The sequence below is a fragment of the Chiloscyllium punctatum genome, chromosome 1 (genome assembly GCF_047496795.1).
Source record: "Chiloscyllium punctatum isolate Juve2018m chromosome 1, sChiPun1.3, whole genome shotgun sequence".
In the NCBI taxonomy this organism is placed as follows: domain Eukaryota; kingdom Metazoa; phylum Chordata; class Chondrichthyes; order Orectolobiformes; family Hemiscylliidae; genus Chiloscyllium; species Chiloscyllium punctatum.
Genome location: NC_092739.1, coordinates 132,624,307 through 132,641,558, shown reverse-complemented (window position 1 = coordinate 132,641,558; position 17,252 = coordinate 132,624,307). Strand labels below are relative to the sequence as shown.

The following is a 17,252-nucleotide window of genomic DNA, read 5'->3' as shown; positions in this document are numbered from 1 at the left end:
GTATCAGATTGAAATTCTTAAGTAAGGTCAGTTTATCCACTCTGACCTCAGTTGTATTAATGCTGAATTTACTCAACATTAGTCCTAAAAACTGCACTTGAGAGAAATTTAGATTTTTCAGATAACTAAATGCAGTTGCTGAATAAATTTGTAATGTCATCAGTGGCCCTATTAAAAAGAAGCTATTACCAAAAAGCTGATGTGAAATTTATTGTGAATAAGTTGTGTGAGGAAGGTGCATTATCAGGTTACTTCGAGACTAAGTAACATGATGAACTCATTTTATTGATGATCAGAGCTCGTACACCAGAAAAAATACCAATGCATAGTAATGAGTTTTTCCTCTTATCATGGAATTTAGACATTATTGGTGCTACAACTGACAGCATTGCTTAGGCCATGCCTTGGGGATATTTTAGAAACTGGCACCTTGCTATATGGCTAGAATAACATGTATACCAGAATTTGTAAGGATGGCAGATTTCCTCCCCTAAAATGCCAGCTTTTTTTTTCCCTCCATGATGGATCACTTATTTGTTTAACGTTTTGGAGAAAATGCAATTTTAAATATTTTAAAAAGTGTGTTAACTGTTCTTCCCTGTTTACTTAGGTTTGCTTATCAACATTAATAACAGTTTTATTTCAGACTTTTCAACAAGGTTTGCTATGAATAATTACTTCTGAGAATCTGAATGATTGCACAAATTCAATTTCTTTTCCATAGTTCTATCATACATAGTACTAGAACCCACTTCGATATTAAAGTTTATCAAAAGGTATACAAATAGTGTGAGGGAAGTTCTTTGAAATAAAAGATCAGATCAACTGTAATCTAGCTAAATGGTGGTTCAGGTTTATGGGATCAAATTGCCTAATCATACTCCTATTTCCTTTGTTCCTAAGAATCATATTTGATGCAGGAGACTTGCTTTGGTGCAGAAACCTTTGAACTTGCATTTAGCTTGCCTGGATATAAGACAAAAACATGTGAAGTACAAGCAAAAGGAAGTTGTTTGACTCTCTAGCCTATCACATTATTCATTAAAATCATGGCAGGTCATCATCACCTCTATAATTCCTGTATTACTCCTGTATGACTTAGACATCAACTAACATTTTGGATACTGAGTTTTAATTGAAATTCTCTACCCCAAAGAGCTGTCGATGTTCTAAAGTTCACAGCCCCTTTTAATATTTTGGGATGTGGATGTTGCTGGCTAGGCCATCATTTATTGCCCATCCCTAATTGCCCAGAATACTTAAGAGTCAACCACACCGTTTTGGGTCAGGAGTCACAAGTAGACCACACTATGTAAGGATGGCAGATTTCCTTCCCAAAAAGATTTTTGTAAGTCAGATGGAATTTTGTGGTTATAATTAGGCTAACTTTTTATTCCAGGTTTTTATGCATTTCACAATCTACTAGGGTGGAATTTGAACCCACGTCCCAAAAACATTAGCCTGGAGTTCTGGATTTTCAGTCCATTAACATTACCACTATCTCTTTCTCACCTCTCCATCTGAGAGAAGAAATCCGTCTTTACCTCTACCAAAATAGCAAAATATCAAGGAACACCAGCTGGGTTATGGAGCAGATCTGCTAAAAATCACAAAGAAGCAGTATAGCCACTTATAGTAGCTCACAGCAAGTGTATATTCTGCCCATAATTTATGAGCCCTAATCCTAATTTAAGACAGCTAACCTGAATCTGTTTCTCTCTCCACAGATGCTGCCTGACTTCAGTATTTTCTAGCATTTTCTGTTTCTCTTCCAAAATTTTCAGCATCTGCAGTCATTAACTTTTTTGCTGCTGAGATAATCTATAGCAGACCCTTCACTAAACATTAATATTTGATGAGCAATGACATCTAATTTTGCATTTGTTTATATAATTAGATAATGCATTTGGGGATGGCAGCCAAGGCCAGGGAATGTGCAATAAACTTGAGTGTGACAGGCAGTGTGGAGGGATCTTGAAGTGGCATATTCACAGATCATTCGGTAGTAGGAGAAGTGGGTAAAGTGGCCAAGAGGAAAAGTTAGGTGTCATATCTATATTTATTAGCTGAAAAATTATATAAAAAGTTGTGCGAGAACAGTATAAAATATTATTTGGATCTCAGCCAGAGTACTGTACAAGGTTGTGGTCACCACATTTCAGATAAGATGTGATCTCCCTAGGAAAAGAACAGAGTAACTTTGCAACGATGTTGCCAGCAATGAAGAATTTTAACTGGAAGGAATGATTGAATCAGCTGGTTTGTTTACTTTGTACCTGAAGAGTCTGAGGGAAGGTATAACTCGAGTCTATGAAAAAATACACTGGTTAGCATATATGCGAAGTAACTATAGTGCTGACCCCGGAATCCAAACGCCCTTTTGTTCGAACAAAGTGGAATCCGAACAATTATTTCGAGAAAATTTTGTCCTAAAATCCGAACACATTTTCAAAATCCAAACACCACATACCGTTCAGGTCGCACATTGTTCAATTCGTCCCGGGAAGTAGTCGTGAAAGCATCTCTTGTGTGTCCATTACTAGTTTACCTCGTGTTTTCATCTTGATTTGTGCTGTTTTTTTTTAATTATCACCCTTGTGCATTCACCATGGCACCCAAGAAGAACAGTGAAGCAAATAAAAGTAAGAGGAAGTCCATGAGAACGATAATTGAGTTGAAGAAAGAACTTATTGCTAAGCATCAGAGCGGTACGCTGCCATGTTTGAGATGCCGAAATTGATCGTGTGTACGATTCTGGAAAAATAAGGAAGTGATAAAAGCAGCTGATGTGGCAAAAGGTGTTACGACTCTGACATCTAAGAGATCAAAGTTTATGGAGGCGGTGGAAAAACTCCTCTTGGTGTGGATAAACAAAAAACAGTTGGTTGGTGATCCCATCTATAAGGGCATAATTTGTGAGAAAGCCAGGCTCCTGTATGCTGACCTTAAAAAAGACGTGCCTGGAAGTAGTGCTGATACTGATGAGTTTAAGGCTAGTAGGGGGTGGTTTGAAAATTTTAACAGTGTTGTTATACGTGGAGAGGCTGCTAGTTCGAATGTGGATGCAGCGGCAAAGTTTGTGAAGAAATTTAGTGAGTTTGTGAACACTGAGGGGTCTGTGGCACAACAGGTGTTCAGTTGTGATGAGACAGGCCTCTTCTGGAAAAAGATGCCAAGGAGGATCTATATAACTAAGGAAGAGAAGTCTTTAGCAGGCCTTAAGCCAATGAAAGACAGGCTTACTCTCTTGTTGTGTGGTAATGCTAGTGGAGACTGCAAGATAAAGCCTTTGCTTGTGTACCACTCAGAATCCACGTGTGTTCAAAAAGAACAATGTTATGAAGAGCAAGCTTAATGTTATGTGGAGGACAAACATGAAAGCATGGGTTACCAGGCAGTTCTTCACCGAATGGATTCATGAGGAGTTTGCCCCTTCTGTGAAGGCTTATCTTGAAGAAAAGAATCTACCCCGCAGGCTCTTCTTGTGATGGACAATGCTCCTGCTCATCCTCCAGGCTTAGAAGAAGATTTGGTGGGTGAATATAGCTTCATCAGGGTGAAGTTCTTACCCCCCAATACCACTCCTCTCATCCAGCCCATGGACCAGCAAGTTATCTCAAATTTCAAAAAACTGTACACCAAGGTTATTTTCCAGAGATGCTTTGAGGTGACAAATGAGACCGAACTGACCCTCAGAGTTTTGGAAAGATCATTATAATATCCTCCATTGCTTAAGAATCATAGACATAGCATGGAGAGAAGTGTTTGAGGACAATGAACTCTGCCTGGAAGAAACTCTGGCCTGAATGTGTTGTAGGGAGAGACTTTGAAGGCTTCGAAGAACCGCCTGTTGTGTCTCTGGGCAAGTCCATGGGCTTGGAGGTGAGTGAAGAGGATGAGGAGTTAGTGGAGGATCACAAGAATGAACTCACCACAGAAGAACTTAAGCACCTCCATAAGATGCAGCAAGAAAAAGTGGCAGAGGAAATTTCTTCAGAGGAGGAAAAGGGACTTTCCAGTGCTGAAATTAAGGAACTGTGCTTCCTGTGGTCTAAAACACAGGCCATTGTTGAAAAGTGGCATCCTACAAGGCAGTGGTCAACAGGAGCATAAACATGTTCAATGACAATGTGATTGACCAACTCAGAAAAGTCGCCAACACCAGACAACTTTGGAAAGGTGGTTCTCTAAAGAAAGCCAGTCTGGTAAGCCCCAGCTTACACAAGTGGTCTTAGTGTTACGAGAATGAAGAGACAGAGCAAACAGCAGAAGCACAGTTACCTGATGTTATTATGAAAGGTGACTCACCTTCCAAGCAGTAAACCCTTTCCCTCCTTCCTCCTCTCCAGCTTCCACATGCACCATTAGCACTCCTCACTAAGGTAAATTAAGTTATTTTCATGTTAGTACATTTATTTCTTGTTTTTATTATTATTACTTGATATTTAGGTTATTTACTCATCTTATTTAACCATGTGTATTTGCAGTTAAAAGTGCCTTGAAAACGTTCTTTTTTGGGTCCAGAAACGGATGAATTCATTTTCCATTATTTATTATGGGGAAAATAGTTTCGGAATCCGAACTTTTCGCAATCTGAACAGCCTCCTGGAACGAATTAAAGTTGGATTCCGAGGCACCACTGTACTTCCATTAGTAGAGAGGCACTGATGTACTGTAAGGATTTAAGGATGCTAAAGCATTAAAGGGGAGTAAAGAAGTAGGGTCATCTGGACCCAAGAACACTATCTGATAGGTGGTTAAAGACACTCTTTACAAATTTAAAACTATACTCTGATGTACAATTAAAAGTGCCATAACCCACAGGGGTAGAGACCAGGAGCTTAGAAGTAGACTGCATAGCTCTTTTTCTGTTGTCATGGGCATGACTTCATTGTTTCCATATCTCTTTTCAGATTTCCAGCATTCACGTTATTTTGCTTTTACTCAGATTTGACTGGATTACTACCAGACAATATGAAATTGCTGGATTGCTACCGGACAGTATGAAAATTAACATAAAACAATGAAATTAAAAGAAAATACTCTGACACAGATGATTTGTGGGGCACTAGCACCAGTACTAGGTAAAGTAAGATCTGTACTGTTTGAATGGCCTGCACTTGAGCCATGCTAGGGCAACTATTTTGGCAAGTGGCATATCTAAGGAAGTAGAGAGGGCTTTAAACTTCAGAGGGATGTGAGTGATCAAGCTTTGGTAAATATAACAAATCAAGGTGTCAAAGTCGGAAAGGAAAATTGTTATGAGAGACATCATGGTCAGAGAGGGGAAAAAACCCTAAGAAATTGATACTATCCTTAATTTCCCTGGCTTACCTCATTTCTAAGATTCTTCTTTTTTAGAAATGTCTCTTTGTGAACCATGAACGATTTTATTAAATACCTGCCATTGTTCCTCAACTGTCTTTGCTGCTGAACTCCTTTCCCAGTCCACTCCAGCTAACTCTACCCTTCTTCTTTTTAATTACCTTTATTTAAGATCAGCTGAGTTGTTTCTGACCCAAGTTTATCCCTGTCAAATTGAATGCTAAATTCTCCCATGTTATGGTTGCTGTTTTTCATGGACCTCTCACTCTGTGCTTATTTATAAAATCTTTTACACATGACCAGATCTAAAATTGCTTGAACCCTGGTTTGCTCCACGTTCTATTGTCCTAGGAAACTGCTACAAATGCACTGTTATTAATTGTTCCACATGGCTACTGCCAATCTAAATGAAGACTAAAGTCATTCTTGATTAATGTCCCTCCTTCCTTACTTGCCCTCCTCTCCTGAATTAGTCCTTGTCCAATAACATAGCTACTGTTAAGGGTATATAGACTATTCTTTCAAGTCTTGTCATTCATAATTTCCGACCTCCACCACTGTGGATTCTATGTTTTCTGATGAAGACGAAAGGTTATTTTTTACTATCATACCTATCCAATCCCATACTAACAAAGCTACTCTACCACCCTTTTCTAGAGGTCAGGCAAGAAGTAAAGGTAGTTTCTCCTTGTGCTTTGTTTCTGCTTTGTTCTTCTTGTAACCATATGCCTTAACCGCTCTTTATGGTGTAAATTCATTTGTTTTTATCCAAATACCACATGTATTCGAATCAAAAGCCATTAATTTTACCTTTCTTTAAAATAAATTTTCCCCTTTGGCCCAATTTAGAACAAAGAATAATGCAGCACAGGAATGGGCCCTTCGGCCCACTAAGCCTGTGCCAATTCCTAATCTTTAAGCCTTCTACTTATTGCCCACACACGGCTTCTGTCCCTCTATTCGTCTTCCATCCATGTGTATATCAAGATACACCCTAACAATTGCTGATGTGCCTGCTTCCATCTTCTCGATTAGCTGTACGTTACAGGCAAACACCAACCTCCATGAGAAAAATCCCCCCCCCCATCTCCCCTAAACCTTCCCCCTCACCTTGCCTTTTCATCCTGGGAAGAAGCCTCTTTTGGCTTATTGAGTCCAACCAATAATTTGAGGAGCAAGCCACCCAGACCACTCTCCCCACCCTATCCCTGTAATCCTGCATTTCCTATGCACCTAACCTACACATCCCTGGACACTTGTTATGACATGGCAGTGAACCCTTCTGTTAATTAAACCAAATACCCAGAAAAGCTTGCCTCGCCTCATAATCTGTTAAAATATGAGTGACAGAAAACTCCCAAATTCCAATATTTAAAGAAAATAAAATCAATTAATTCTTTAACTCTAAAAGTGAACATTAAACGACAACTATTCAGAACTCTAAGTCCCCTTTCTCTTAACTGCTTATTACCTGCCTCCAACTCTATAACAATATGCTGTTTCAATAAGACACTTACTAAAATTATATCAAATTAATTTCAAAACCATAGCAGCTGTCATCATCAGTGTCTGTCTGTCTTCTGGCTGAATATCTCCCTGTGAATGTTTCATATGCAAGTGTACCTTTGATAGTGTTTCCTAATTTCTTGGATCTGTGTTGAGGGCAGTTGCTCTGTCTGCAACTTTCAAAATGCCTGCGCTTCTATATCTCCAACATTGGGTCGTCTCATTGGTTCAATGTTGGCAAAACAATAGATTCAAACTCGATTGGGTTTTACTATCCTGGGGTATAACTTAAACTGAATAGATTCAAATTGTCAAAATCGCAACCAACTCGGGTATCCATTTCACAGCCAAATGTTACATATTTTCCATTTTTCAATCCACACTATCTCGTCAGCTTGTCAGCTTTCTTTTCAGAACATCATTCACTCTCTCTGAAAGGTGCAGTATACGCCTTCAACTTCAAAATGCTATTAGCGATTAGGCATTGCCAATCCACCTGTCATAATTTTCTAGACCTCTATAAGGTTGTCCTTGAGCCTCTGTCTTTTTAGCAAAAACAATCCGAGTTTATCCAACCTCTCCTCATACCTAAAACCCCTCCATACCAGGCAATGTCCTGGTAAATCTTCTCTGCACCCTCTTCAAAGTATCCACATCCTTCTAGTAGTGCGATGACCAGAACTGCAAGCAATATCCTAAATTTCATATAGCTGTAACATTATTTGCCAATTTTTATATTCAGTGCCCCAACCAATGAAAGTAAGCATGCTGCATGCCGCCTTGACCACCTTATCCACTTGTGTTGCCACTTCTAGGGACCTGTAGATCTGTACACCCAGATCCTTCTGTATGCCAATACTTTTAAGGGTTCTGTCATTTATTGTGTAACATGCACCTGAATTTGATCTTCCAGAATATATCACCGCACATTTGTCCAGGTTAAACTCCATCTGCCATTTCTGTGCCCAAATCTGCAAACTATTTATATCCTGCTGTATGCTTTGACATTCCTCACTATCAGCAACTCTGCCAATTTTGGCATCATCCACAAATTTACTAATTGGACCACCTACATTTTCCTCCAGATATATTACAAACACAAAGTTCCCAGTATTAATTACTACAGAGTACCACTAGTTATTGATATACATTCTATAAAGCACTCTTCCACCACTGCTGTGTCTTCTGTGACCAAGCTGTTTTGTATCCATCTTGCCAGCTTTCTCCTGATCCCATGAGATTCTATCTTTTGTACTAGCCTGCCATGAGGTACCTTATCAACTGCCTTACTAATGGCCATGCAGACAGCATCCCCTGCCCTTCCCTCATCAATCATTCTTGTCACCTCCTCAAAAAAAACTGTCAAGTTGGTGAGACATGACTTTCCCTGCACAAACCCATGCTGCCTATCACTAACAAGTCCATTTACTTCCAAATGTGAGTAAACCCTGTCTCTCAGTATCTTTTACCAACAACGTCCCCACCACTGATGTCTGACTCTTCGGCCTGTAATTACCTGGATTATCTCTGCTTCCCTCCTTAAACAAAGGAACAACCTTGGGCACTCTCCAGTCCTCTGGAACCTTGTCTGAGGCCAAAGAGAATGCAGAGAAATCTGTTAAGGCGCCAGCTATTTCCTCCCTTGCCTCCTACAATAGGGGAATAGATCCCATCTGACTCTGGATGTTTATCTACCTTAATGTATTTCGAGACATTCAATATTTCCTTTTTCATTATGTTACCCTAGAGTATTCACACACTTTTCCTTAACCTCAACATCCTTCATGTGCCTGTTCTTTGGTAAATACTGATGTAAAGTATTCATTAAGAATCTCCCCCATTTCCATTTGCTGAACAAAAAGACCTTTGAATACAGGTTCATAGTTCCTTGAAAGTAGAGTCGCAGGTAGATGGGATAGTGAAGAAGGCATTTGGTATGCTTGCCTTTATCAGTCAAAGCATTGAGTATAGGAGTTGGGAGGTCATGTTGCAGTTGTACAGGACATTGGTTAGGCCACTTTTGGAATATTACGTGCACGTCTGGTCTCCTGGAAGGATGTTGTGAAACCTGAAAGGGTTCAGAAGAGATTTGCAAGAATGTTGTCAGGGTTGGAGGATTTGAGCTGTAGGAAAAGGCTGAATGGGCTGGGGCTGTTTTTCCTGGAGCATCGGAGGCTGAGGGGTGACCTCATAGGGGTTTATAAAATCATGAGGGGCATGGATAGGATCAATAGACAAGATCTTTTCCCTGGTGTGGGGGAGTCCAGAACTAGAGGGCATAGGTTTAGGGTGAGAGCGAAAGATATAAAAGGGACCTAAGGGGAAGCGTTTTCACACAGGGTGGTGTGTGAATGGAATGAGCTGCCAGAGGAAGTGGTGGAGGCCAGTACAGTTAGAACATTTTAAAAGGCATCTGGATGGGTGTGTGAATAGGAAGGGTTCAGAGGGATATGGGCCAAGTACTGGCAAATGGAGCTAGATGAGTTAGGTTATCTGATCAGCATGGATAAGTTGGACCGAAGGATCTGTTTCTGTTCTGTACATCTTTATGCATCTGGCTTCATGCATAACCTCCCTCCTTTATCCTTGAGTGGGCCTACTCTTTCCTTAACTATTCTCTTGCTCTTAATATGTGTATAAAATGTCTTGGGATTTTTCTTGACCATGCTGGTCAAGGACATTTCATGGTCCCTTTTTGCCCTCCTAACTTCCTGTTTGAGGTCTTTCATACTTTCTCTGTATTCTTCAAGAACTTTATCTGTTTTTAGTTGCTGAGAACTTAGGTATGCTTTATATGGGTCTGATTTTCTTGAGTATTTTTGAGTTTGAACACTGTGTCCCTTCCTGCCTTTCCTGTCCCAGTCTGGGTGCCCTTATCCAAATTCAGCAAACTTTTTATTAATGAGCACCTATGGGACTAGGAGTGTACTGGTTTATCAAATATTTTGGATAACCGAGAGGTATGCATAACTGCAGTAATCCCCAAACCAAGCAAAGCTTCAAGGCATTAATATCCCTCAAAAAAAATCCATGTATAAACATCAACATATCTCCCAAAATCAATAGAAAAGTCCACAGTAAGTAATAGAAATGCAATGCAGGGGTATACACCTCACTGTTATACTTCATTTACAGCATAAGTACGTCGTGGTAGTTAAGGTATATAATTTTTGCCAGTTTGAGTGTTGACTGTTAAGTGTGCTCTCACTATCCTGAAATGCTACTGTAACCTTTTGCTTTGTACATCTGCCCAACACCACCCAATAGTTTGAAGCCCTAGTTTATATGATTTCACCAAAAACTGGTTCCAGCATGGTTCAAGTGAGTTGTGTCCAACCAGAACAGCTCCTTTCTACCACAGTACTGGTGCCAGAGCTCCAAATACTGATACCCATTCCACCCACATCAGTTTTTTGAGATGTACATTTAACTCCTTGAATTTATTTACTCAAAGTCAATTTGTAGGTCATTTTCCCCTTCCCTGATGTGGTACAATATCTGCAACTCTGACTCCAGCTCTTCAACACAGATCCAAAATTCCAGATCAAGCTGCAGTACTTGCTACAGATGGTCCATGTGCTGCAGCAGCAACATGTCACTGATCCTGCCATCACTATTGTGTCGATTAATTACTCTAGATTCCCTGATTTTTACACTTTATTGTAATAAAATTTTATGTAAAAGAAACTCAGCGGTGTCAATTTTGTACTTAACCAGCTATTTTTTAAAAAAAGAGAGAATGCACCTTCACCTAAAGGCATTCACTTTAAAGATTAAAAATGTTTACTAATTCAACTCACCAATCAGCTTCTTTTCTTGCATTCACATCACACTAAAATTTGCCTGTCAGTGATCTCATTGCAGGTAGACTTCACGAGCTTTGTCTTTTAAACTCTCCTGTTTAGCTGTCATTCTGGAATGTTTCCACCTTGCAGTAAATGTTTTAGTAAAAGCATCAAATTTCTACTTAAATCAAACTTCCAATTCATTCACTTGACATTTGTTTCACTCAGCTGCAGTTGGCTTCATGCTCACAGTGCACCTGACTAAAAAAAAATCGGTGCAAAGGGGTGTGGAGAGGATGATCTAATTGGCCTGCAGAGGGGTATTAACCAAGTGGACAAAAAGTTGACATATGGAATATCACGTGGGAAAATGAGATGTTATACACTTTGGCAGGAATAGTGGAAGAGTTGGATGTCTTTTTAAATAGAGAAAGGTTGTACAGGGAGTCCTTCTGCATATATTATCAAAAGATAGCATATAGGTTCAGCAGGTAAACTGGAAGGCAAATGAACTATTGACTTTGATTTCAAAGGGAATGGAGCATAAAAATAAGAAAGTCTTGCTGAGGTGATGCAGTGGACTAATTAGACCAAGTCTGGAAAACTGTGAATAGTTTTGGTTCTCTTGTCTAAGGAAAGATATATTGGCTTTGAAGGCAGTCTAAAATGGTTCACTTGACTGATACTGGTTATGGAGGGATTTTATTATGAGGAGAGGTTGAGTAAGTTGAGCCAATATGCTTTGAATTTTAGAGAAATGAGAGGCAAACTTATTGAAACATGCAAAATTCTTCGGGGGCTTGACAGGGTAGATGTGTAGAAGTTGTTTCCCCTTGTTGGAGAGTCTATAACCAGAGGGCACAATTGAAGGATCACCCATAAAATGCTGAGGTGAGGGGGAGTATTTTTTTCTGAAGGTAGTCAATCTGTGGAATACTTTACAGAGGACTGAAGAGGTTCTTCAAGGCTGAGCTAAGACAGTTTTAATCAGTAAGGAAATCAAAGGTCAGGGGAAAGGCAGGAAAGTGAAGGTGAGGATTATCAGGTGAGTTATGGTCTCGTTGAACAGTGAAGCAGACTTAATGGACTTTGTCTCCTTTTGCTCTTATATCTTATGCCCTTAATAAAGCAGAATTGAACATAAAAGCATGAGGTGCATGTACATACTACTCAGTCTTCAAGTTTCGTAAAAGCATATGGGCTCCAGGGTAACTTGGCAAGTTGGATCCAAAATTGGCTTAGTGGTATGATACATCTCAATGATATAGATGAGAATATAGAGAGGTTGACAAGTCAGTTTGCAGACGACAACATAAGACCATTAAAAAAAAACAGGAGAAGGCTGTTTGGCCCTTCGAACCTGCTCTACCATTCAATAAGATCTTGGCTGATCCCCACGTCCACTTTTCCTGCTTTTGCTTGAAACCATTGATTTCCCTACTGATTAAGAATCTAACTCAGCCTTAAATGTAAATAAGGGCTGTATACAGTGCTCTGTGGCAGGGAGTTTCAAAGACACTGAGCCCTTTAAGAAGAAATTTTTCCTCATCTCAGTCTTAAAATTACACCTTTTATTCTGAGACTATGCCCTCAGTTCCTAGATTCTCCCACGAGAGGAAGCATCCTTTCAGCATTTAGCCTGTCAACCCCCTTACAAATCCTAAATGTTTCAATGAGATCATCCCTCATTCTTCTAAACTTCGGTGAATAGAGCCTCAACTTGTTTAATCTTTATTCATAAGACAGTGCCTTCATACCAAGGTCATTCTAGTGAAACATTTCTGAATTGATTCCTATGAAATCTTCCCTTAAATAAAGGAACCAGAACTTCTGTCAGTGCTTTGACCAGTACTTTGCTGAATTGCAGTAGGATGTCCCTACTCTCATACTCCAATCCCTTTGAAATACGAGTATTCCATTAGCCTTTCTGATTACGACTGCACCTGTATGCTAGCTTTGTGTTTAATGCACAGGTATCCCCAAGTTCCAGTGTTGCAGCTTTCTGCAATTTTTCTCTATTTAAATAATAATCTCTTGTTTGTTCTCCCTTAAAATGAACAACTTGGCATTTGTCCACATTCTACTCCATTTGCAAAGTTCTTGCCCACTTAACCTATCAGTAATTCTGTGTAAACTGTTTGTATCCCTCTTGCAACTTGCCTTTCCACTTGTTTTCATTTTGTCTGCAAATTTGGCTACAGTGCATTCACATCCTTCGTCTAAGTCATTAATACACATTGTAAACAGTTGCAGTCCCTGCACTGATCCCTATGGAACCCCACTGGCTATAGCTTGCCAACCTGAAAATGAACGGCTTATTCCAACTTGCTGTTTCCTGCCCATGAGCTAATATATCCATGCCAATGAACTACCTCCAACACATTGGGCTCTTATCATATGACTTCGCCTTTTGTGAGGTCATTCGTTGATGACCTCACAAATACAATAGATTCGTAAATACATCTATTGATTCGCCTCTATCCATTCGGGTGAGAGTGCCTTGAAAAACTCTAATAAATGCAATATCCATTTCATGAATCCATGCTGACTCTGCTTGATTAATTATGATTTTCCAAATATTCTGTTACTACTTCCTTAATAATTGATTCCAAAGATTGATCAGGTGGTTGGCAGTCAGGAACAAGGTCTGACATTACGGGAGGGTGGGGGACGTGGCCAGATTAGTGGTAGATAGAGTTTAGCCCTGATATGTGTGAGGTGATACACTTTGGAAAGAAGTAACAAGACAAGGAAGTACTCACTGAAAGGCAGAACACTAAGAGGTTTAGAGGAACAGAGAAATGTTGGGGTGCTTGTCCACCCCCATTCCTAAACGCGGCAGGGCAGTTTAATAAGGTGGTTAAGAAAGCACATGAGATACTTGCATTGTGTTGCATAGATTATAAAAGCAGGGAGCTTATACTGGAGCTGTAGAAGCTCCAGGGCTGTTGTACTGTGTGCAGTTTCTGTCACCATGCTGTATGAAAGATGTGGTTGCCATGTCGGGGAGATTCACCATGATGTTGCTTGGGATTGAACATTTCACCTATAAAGAGAGGCTGGGTCTGCTCAATACTTTCTTTTAGAGCACAGAAGGCAGAGATGAGACCTGATTGAGGGGCATGGATAGTGTGGAGAGAAAGTTGAGTCAGTAACAAATGGGTGTAAATTTATGATGGGAGGAGGTTTAGAGGAGATTTGAGTAAAACACTTTTTTTTTTCTCCCAGATGGTGGTAGAAATTTGGAATGCACTACCTGGAATGGTTGTTGATGTGGGACCCACACAGCCTTTAAGAAGTATGTGGATGAGCACTTGAAATGTTATGACATTCAAGGCTGTGGGTCAAGTGCTAGAAAGTGGGTTTGTGTAGGTAGGTCAGTGCAGTCTTGCCAAAGCGCATCTTCGATATGACTGACTTTTGTAGACATACCTGGAGGATGGAAACCTCTCGACCTTTTTTTTTAAAAGTGCCTGGATAAGCTCTTGAAATATGATAAATTTAAGGCTAAAGGCCAAGCCAGCAAGTGGCACTAGCACAAATTTAGTAGTTTTTGTCAGTGCAGGCTTGATGGCTGCACACTTGATGGCTGCACACTAGGCATGTGTTTTCTGGACTAGGCCAATTAAGAGGTACCTCTTGGATCACCATTGAGTTAGGTGAGCTGAGGAGACAGAAGAGCCAATCGAATTGAGATGAAGCAAGCCAGCACCCATGTCTCTGGCAGGAGTGGGAGTGCAGTTCCAGTTGCAAAGACATGTGGAAGGGTAAATTATACTGACAGTTATAGAAGGCATTCCTTTGACCTAATCTCTCTCAGTAGCAACGTATCCCTTGACCCACCATCAACAAGCATCAAGGTGTAGCTTGGTTGGTGGTGAGAAAGGCACTGCCCATCAGATCTTTCGCGTGTGTTTGGATTCTCTGCGCCAGCTTACGCAGCTCATGGGGATGAAGAGAGCATCACACACCTTCATCTGGAATGTGCTTTGCAAAGAAGTTCTGGAAAGAGATGCAGTATTTTTTATCAAGCAACAGGCCTTTGAACTCTATGAGCAGTTCCCTGGGATGCATATTGAGACAGCATCGGTTCTTTCAGGAGGACCATCAACTTTGTGAACAATGCTGTTTGGTCTGCCTGAAACACATTGATCTTCCAGTTCAAAGTGTTGGCCTCGACTGGCATGTTCTGAGGTCCAGGACTATGAGCTTGAGGGGTGCACAATAGCTTGGGGCACATTCCAACAGTATGCAGTGGGGGAAGCCATTTCTAATCTGATATCCCAAGGGTCTGTTAACTTTTAGATCCCTTATAACTTATATTCGAATGTAAATAGTTTAGTCATATTTAGCAAACTCATCCAATTTGATAAAGGCAACAAATAATGTGTTGAGCAATGTGATCATTTTCGATCATCTCTGACTTGAACTGTTTTGTAATGTACTTATACTTTATTAAGAAATTATGTAGACTTTAAGAAAAATCCCATGACCGACTGCTGCAGTGTCAGCCATGAGCCTGAGCATTATCTTTATTTTCAACATTTAAAGTCAGATTAATGTAAATGCCAAGTGATTCGGACCACCCACTATGCTCACCACCTGTGAACTGCTCCTCCTGGTCAACTCTGAACAATAGAAAGTATGGGGAAAATATCTATTAATTACATCCTCAGCTACCTTAATTGGCTTCCTGTCATGGAAGTAGGGTTGCCTTCACCACTTTGAAGTTGCGTGTAATAAATATATGAAGAGGAGGCACTGTTTCATGGAGTTTGTGTCTACCTATTAAGTTTTGGACAAGCTAATTTGAAATACAAGTAGAAAATTAAGCCACAAATTGCAGAAACCAATTGTGACACCAGCCCAAATAACTTTTGTAATTAGTCAGAATCAATATAAGTTACAAAAGCAAAGTGGAGTGGATATTGACGTTCTGAAATTAAAGCAGAACATATTAGAAATACTCTAGTCAGGCAGCATCTGTGGTGTGAGAAAGAGTTGGTGGGTAGAATTTAATATGATGATGTGGATCTTGCCCATCAATCATAATAAGCAGGGGAACCCAGTGTAACTTCTCCTGAGGAGGCCTGTGCAATTTCTGGGTGATCGGACACTCCATTGACCACCCTGCAATCAAGCCCAGAGCAGCCAATTAGAGACCATAGCTCTGCAAGTGGCTGTGCTATTACAAGAGGAGGCCACAGTTGGTACTACAGTGGGGCCTGCCTTGAGGATTACCTCTGAATTCTCAGATGGAGGCGAGTGTAATCCAGGTGTAGGTCATGGGAACGGGGTCAGTAACAGGAGTGGCGAGGGAAGGGTGTTAACTGGAAGAGTGGAATCGTTGGTTTCCTGTGAGACCTACCCTTCTGATGTTAGGTCCTTAAAATGTGCAGAAAGCTTCTTTTAAACAGGGAAAATCTCCTCTGACCCAAAAGAATGCTGCAGCAAAACCCACCAGGTGGCCATTCCATATGCCATGTTCTCTGTCCACTATTAATAAACACTGTTGGCAGGATGAAGCCCTTAAGTGGCCACTTTAGGGTCTTGATTTGTTCTTCAGATGGGAATCATTTGGGCAGGCATGCAGCTCCAGACTTGGTGGGAGGACATTGAGATTTTCATTCACCCCATTCTCACAAACCCTACCCCCTCATCCCAATTGTCTCCAGAGTTGCTTTCAAGGTTGGACTATAGTTGGGTGTGTATTATATTCTAGGAGACAGTAAGGTCTGCAGATGCTGGAGATCAGAGTTGAGAGTGTGTTGCTGGAAAAGCACAGCAGGTCAGGCAGCATCCAAGGAGCAGGAAAGTCGGCGTTTCGGGCTGGAATCCTTCATCATCATTTCCTCAAAACTGAGTGTTTCTGGCATTTTCTGTTTTATGTTTACCATATAAAATGCAATTTTTCTTCAATCAAGCCATCTTCATTCTGGGATGAATGATACGCTTGTCTCCCAGACTGGATTTCTTTTTAAACAAAGCTAATTTTAATCATAACGAAAAGATAGAATAGCACTGCTCTAAACAAAATCCTTAATTTTGCCTCAGAACAGGAATAGACCTTTTGGCTTATTATCTACTCAGTTAGGTCATGGTAAACTTTAATTCCACTCCATTTGCACACTGATGTTCAATATCCTTATAAAAATCTACAATATTGAAAACACAAAAGGTTAGCTATATTCAGCAGATCAGGCAAGAACAAACAGTTCAAAGTTTGTGAGATTTGTAGCTCGGGCGCTTGTAGTAGTTCTGTTTGCTGAGCTGGGAATTTGTGTTGCAGACGTTTTGTCCAATCTAGGTGACATCCTCAGTGCTTGGGAGCCTCCTATGAAGCGCTTCTGTGATGTTTCTCTGGCATTTATAGTGGTTTGTCTCTGCCGCTTCCGATTGTCAGTTCCAGCTGTCCGCTGCAGTGGCCGGTATATTGGGTCCAGGTCGATGTGTTTGTTGATAGAATCTGTGGATGAGTGCCATGCCTCTAGGAATTCCCTGGCTTGTCCTATAATAGTAGTGTTGTCCCAGTCGAACTCCTGTTGCTTGTCATCTGTGTGTGTGGCTACTAAGGATAGCTGGTCATGTCGTTTCGTGGCGAGGTGATGTTTTTTTTTAGATTAGATTACTTACAAT

General features: G+C 40.4%; 1 protein-coding gene across 2 annotated transcripts in view; it reads left to right on the top strand.

Moving 5' to 3' along the window:
• Positions 1 to 17,252, top strand: part of LOC140479879 (mothers against decapentaplegic homolog 4) — a 118,862-nt gene that overhangs the window by 77,173 nt on the left and 24,437 nt on the right. The window lies entirely within an intron of this gene.